At 37.8% G+C, this 6,131-nt stretch overlaps 1 long non-coding RNA gene across 1 annotated transcript in view; it reads left to right on the top strand.

Moving 5' to 3' along the window:
• The window catches only part of LOC121924735, a 50,197-nt gene extending 45,814 nt beyond the window's left edge, over nt 1-4,383 (top strand). The window contains exon 4 of the long non-coding RNA XR_006102704.1: nt 4,146-4,383. This is a non-coding gene — a long non-coding RNA (uncharacterized LOC121924735). The remainder of the gene's footprint in view (nt 1-4,145) is intronic.
• Nucleotides 4,384-6,131: the final 1,748 nt, after the last annotated feature.

Genomic DNA, 6,131 nt, shown 5'->3' with positions numbered 1-6,131 from the left:
ATGCATCCTAAGAGGCCGGAGGCTGCACCAAAGCCATGCTCCTGTCCTAAGGACTGGAGTGTGGCTTTGGCACAGCTTCTGGCCTCTTAGTGTGTGTGTCACTTAAACAACATACTTCCAAAGTGACCCAAAGCAGCTTTATTTTGGCCTGTCTGTTTGGGCCCATAATCTACTAATTCAGATGCTCCTTCCAGTCTATAAAAGTTTATGCTACAATTTCATTTGCAGTTAGTCTCAAAGGTATTACAAGATCCCTTTGCATACTGATATCCCAGACTAACACAGCTATGTCAGTGAATCCTGTATTATATTTGTGTATCTGATTTCTCCTGCCTAAATGTTGTACCTTACATTTACCACTCTTGAAATTTATTTTGTTAGATTTTGTCCAGGTTTCCAATCTGTACAAGCCCCCTTCAGTCTTCAGGGGCCTCACCTGTTCTCAAATAATTCTCAAACATTTCTAGTTAAAAGCTCTGAGATTACATCTGCAGGTGACCTTTGGATGGAGTTCATCTGGCCTTGGAGACTTCAATTAATTTAAAGTAGCTAGGTGTTCCTATGCCACCTCCTTATCTATTTTGGGTTGTAGCACTTTCAATGCATCATTTATTTGGTTTTCATCCAGATTAGTATTGTAAAGTAGGTATCGAGCAATTCCACTTTCTCATTGTCATCCATTAGCATTTTGCCATCTTCTCAATCCAGTGGATCTATTTCTGTGTTCCAAGAGTGGCCAACAATCATTTTTTAAAATCATTTTCAACCTGTCTTGTACGCCTGAGCTCATTCTGCCAAACTCATCCTGACTTTCTGCCTAGAAATGCTGGTCACTATTTTTCACTTGGTGAGTTGCTCCTTCTTCCTTTTTTCACAGATGCCCCTTTTACATTTCAGCTCATTCCAATTGCCTTATGCAGCTAGCCTTTTTAAAAAGCAATTTCCCCGTCACTGGAATTTATTGTGATTGTGCCTTCAGTATCCTTTTCTTTAAGAAGTTGACATCCAGAATGAGCTATCATTTTTGAATATTTCTTACCACATTGTCACCCAGTATTACTTTGAGCATTTTGAAAATCTAATGTCCAGAGCGTGTGTCTGATTATTCAGGACCTGAGCAGACAGGTAAAATAAAGCAGCTTCAGGCCACTTTGGAGGCATGCTGTTTAAACAACGCACATGTCCTAAGAGGCTGGAAGCTGTGACAAAGCTGCTCTCTGGTCCTATTCAGGCCCACAGTAATGTTGCTGTTGTTTCCTTCTCTTACAATTTTTCACTGCATGCATGCCTTCCATGCTCCTAATCATGTATCTCCTCATAGATGAACACATCTTTTACATACTGTGCTACTCCTCCTCCTTTCTTGTTTGGCCTATGACTTCTGGATAGGTTTTACCCATCAATTCCAGTTCATGTATCTCATCCCACTGGATTTCAGTAATGCCTATTAAATCATACATTCATTCCTGTATTAAGACTTCAGGTTTATCTTATTTATTTCCCATGCAATGTGCCAACATCTGAAACTGTGGCTCATCCCGTTCAGCTGCTTCCTTCCTGCATTTTCTTTCCCAGTGGTGGGTTCATGTAGCACAGGACACATCTACCTACATTATTCATGCTGTTCCCAGTACTTGGTGTATCCTTGTCTTCTGAAATACTTTATTCCTTAGGAACATAAGATCTGTGCTGTTTCACACCAAAGGCCAAAGGCATAATTAATTTAATCAATCTGTTCCCACAGTGGCTCACCAGATAACTATGGAAAGTCTACAAGTAAAACCCAACTGCAAAAGCACCCTCTTGCTTTTGGACCACAGCAAATGATATGCAAAGGCATACTGCCTTTGATATTGAAAGAAATATGTATCTATTATATATGATTACAGTGGACACTTGGTATCCACTGGGGTGTGGCTTGAGGAATATCCCATGGATACCAAAATTTGTGAATGCTGAAGTCCCATTAAATACAATGGCATTGTAAAATGGCCTCACTTATATAAAAATTGCAAAAAGCAAGGTTTACTATTTGGAATTTATACATTTTTGTAATATTTTCAAACTGTGAATCCATGGATAAAGAATCCATGGATATGGAGGGCTGACTGTATTAGCCATTGACAGTTTTATCTTCCATGTCTAATTTTTGAACCAACCTAGTTGATATCATAATCTACAGTGAATTCTACTTAGCAATAAGGCTAAGAAAAAGTTTAAGCCACCCCATGATCCACCTCTAACTCCAAATTATTTATGAACAAGATTTAAAAACAAAACACCCAGCTTTGGCTATACATATCCTTGGGGAAAGGCTACTTTTACATTTGTTCATTGTGAGAACTTTCAACTTAGTCCTGTTCTCTGCTTTATCGTCTTTGATCAGTTACTGGTCTCAAAGAGGACCTCTCCTCCCTGGTCTCAATCTCTAATCAGAAAGAAATGCGTTCTTTTCCATTTCTTCATTCTTCCCTTGCCTGCACTCCACCTCCAATGAGCACATTCCATTGTTTATGACATACCAGATCCCATTAATAACAAAGAAGAACCTGCAGCTACTCCGTCAGTGAAAAGGTGAAAGATTATACAAGAGGCTAAGGGTTAGACAGAATTAAAACCCCAGCAGATGTCACCTGTAAGCAGTCACTTATGAAGTTAGTAGCTCTGATATGAATCCTGAGAAGCAGCTGTTAATGTCACTTGCTTCATAGTGCTGAAGACCATAATAGTGGCAAAAATGTCCTTAATCAACTCATACGTGTGTCTCTGCTCAAACATAACCTTCGTAGCATCAGATCTATGTGTGAAGACCGAAATGTTAACAAGAAATATTTTGGGAACAAAATGATGAAAAATATGTGATTCTGATTATTTCTGGTTTTGGTAATGTCTTCTGGTAACTTTGCTTCTTTAATTCCTCCTGATTTTATTCCTGAAGTGGCTCTTGTAAATTTTCCACCACTCAGCTAAGTTTGTCTTCCTACATAGTGTGCTAGAAGTTGCTATGTGATCCAATCTTTCAAACAATGGAATCATGCTAGTTGACCGTTTCAGTCTTATTGTTATTGTTTCCTTTAACAAAAAAAGAAAAAAGAAAAAAGAAAAGAAAAGTAAAGAAAGAAGCAAAATTATACCCATACAGTGGTACCCCGGGATACGAAAGCACCGCGTTACGAAATTTCCGGGATACGAAAAAATTCCATAGGAAAAAACTGTTCCGGGTTACGTTTTTTTTCCGGGTTACGAAAAAATTTTTTGGTGCTTTTCGGCGCTTTTTCGCACGAAATCGCGGCTTCCAGCGCTAGCGCCTATGGCTTTTTCGGGTTGTGAAATCTTTCGGGTTACGAAGGGCGCCGCGGAACGGATTAATTTCGTAACCCGGGGTACCACTGTATTCAATTAGGCAGGAAATCGAATAATATACCAAAAATTATAAGAAAAGTCTGCCACAACTGCTGCCGGATTTCCTCAGTCTCATGTTGGATTACAATACTTATTTCATAATAATAATAATAATAATAATAATAATAATATGTTTTATTTATATACCGCTATTCCAAAGATCATAGCGGTGAACAGCAAGTAAGCTAATTAGCAAGTAAGCTAATTTGCCCCCAGCAGTCTGGGTACTCATTTTAGCAACCTCCTCGGAAGGATGCAAGCCTGAGTCGAGCTTGGGCCCTTTTGCTGGTCTTGAACTCGCAACCTTGTGGTTTTGAGTGAATGGCTGCAGTACAGGCATTTAACCATAGGGAGTTATAGTCCAACTCAACTAGAGGCATTATGTGGGGAAAATATGTCTTTTGCTACAATAAATTTAAGGTACCATAATACAGCCATCTAACTGGAAATTAAGAGAAACTGTAATTCCATTTTTACCAATATTTTCCCACTGAAACATCTTGTGCATGTGGATGTTTTGTTCTGCTCCTATGATATTTATTGTCAATTTATAATAGGTTCTCCAATAATCAATACATTTTGTATTGTTAATATTAACAATGCAAACTGAAATAAACTCACAGTGAATAATCATGTTCTCATGATTTACCCTTTGAATCAAACTTGAAACCTGAAAAGTATTCAGAACATGTTTTGGAGTTGACTAGCATACACATTTTAAATCTTTGTCTTTTTCCACTTAGAAAAATCTCATGCTGATCTCACCATTAAAAATGAAAAAATGTTAGTGCTATAAGAGGGATCGGGAGAGGTGTCTGAGTCTTGCGTCTGAGTCCTGGTTCTGGGATAGTGCCAATGATGACAATGAAAACGGCGATGATGATAATGTCTCAAATGTTTATAAAGATGCCCTTTCTCTCTGTCCCCTTTCTCTGTCAATGCCTTTTCTTATGTGCAGTTTTCTATATACCAACCAATAAAACTGTGACTGACCTCATAATATAAGATACATAGCTGGATTTAAATGATTTGTTAGATAGCTCTTGCTGAGAAATGAACACACTAGAGTACACTAATTGGAAGAATAACAAAACAGAAGTTATTTTAGAAGAATGGCTCCCATTCATAACACTTGCAAGCCAGTATTGTGCATGAACAAAGGATCTTATGAGACACAATCACCATCTATTCATCCTTTGTTGCATCCTGGTCAGCATTAGTCTCTATTATTTTAACCAAATCAATATTGCTGGGGGAAGAAAGTATGTTTGAATATCAGATTCCACATTTTTTCATGTGACTTTACATAGAAAAGACTCAGATTTTGCTAGTTTGATTTATGTCATTCCAGGATACCAGATTTGTTTAACAACTCAATTGTCTCTGATAGAGAAGGTTTGGGGTTTTCATTCATTTCTGTTACCTCTCCAACACTTCTGAAGCATAAAATTGGACTTTTTTTAAAGCTGAAATTCTTCAGTTAACTAACTGCAGCAGTGAGAATGTGGTAGACCACTTTTTGTGTGTGCAGATTTTGCTGTGCTCAGTCTTCCCTAGGGAACGTGATCATGTATTCCTGCATGTCAGAGGGTTGGACTGGATCACTCTTGTGGTCTCTTCCAACTATGATTCTATTTCTGTATAGCTATCGGGTAAGAAGGAAGAGTCAACTGTGAAAATCATTCTTTAATTTTTAATTTTGAAACACTGAAATTGTCACTGCAACTACTTTTAAAAAGACAAATTAAAATTATTTTAAAGGACAAGCAAAGCCACTTTAAAGTTAAAAGTTAATTTTTGCAAAAGCTCTTTTTTCACGTATGCTCTCATGCACACATTTCAAGTAAATAAAACAAGTGACACAAGTCTGGTTCAGACATAGTAGCAAACCTAATGTGAACTGACTCAAGCACATTTCCTTCTCATCCTGCTCCCCTCCTTTTCAGGTCTGTCTGAAATCAGGGTTTTAGTACAAATGGTGCTGGCAGGTAATGTATCAGTGAGTTGGGTTCATCTTATGCCTCTATAGAAAGAGAGAAGAGTAGCACTAAGGTGATTTTTTCCCCTCTGTGGAGTCTGCAAAGCTATTCTTTTTTCTTTTCTTTTTTTCCTTCCTTTTTGGGGGTCAGATTTCCTTCAGTCTGAAGGGAGACAAAAAAAAAAAATTCTTGGGAGAGAAGCTACAGGAAAGGCTTTGATGACAGGGCCATTTAGATGGCTCATAAAACAGTGAGTGAACTATCCCATAGTTAAATACCAGGTTGGAAGAACACTCAATAAACGCAAGGAGTGGAATACATATTCTCTGTCCATGGTGCTGAGAGGTGTGCTATTTATATCACCAAATCAAAACTGAGTACAAAACTTCACTCATTTCAGATTTTCAGAGTAATGCCAACTGAGGTGCTGTTGGAAGATTATAAAATATGTTTCCGTTACTATCACAAAGAGTCTTAAAAAAAATACTGCAGCAGAAGGATGTTAGGTCAATAGCCAACAGTCACATTTCTTTCAAAAGTCATTTGTAAGTGATGGATAAGACATCATTATATGGATCCAAACATTTTGCAATGAAAGCTGTACAAACTATTTCCCATCTTTTTCCATCATCAGATAACAACAAAATATCTGGGGAAGTTCTATTGTTAAGGTATTGACTGAACCAGTACATAAGCAAGGTGACTGAGCAAGAATCACCAAAATGGCCAGAAAAAGAATAATGCAAACTA

The sequence above is a fragment of the Sceloporus undulatus genome, chromosome 3, assembly GCF_019175285.1.
Source record: "Sceloporus undulatus isolate JIND9_A2432 ecotype Alabama chromosome 3, SceUnd_v1.1, whole genome shotgun sequence".
Lineage (NCBI taxonomy): Eukaryota > Metazoa > Chordata > Lepidosauria > Squamata > Phrynosomatidae > Sceloporus > Sceloporus undulatus.
Note: the sequence above shows the minus strand (reverse complement) of the source record. Positions and strands in the feature narration are given on the sequence as shown.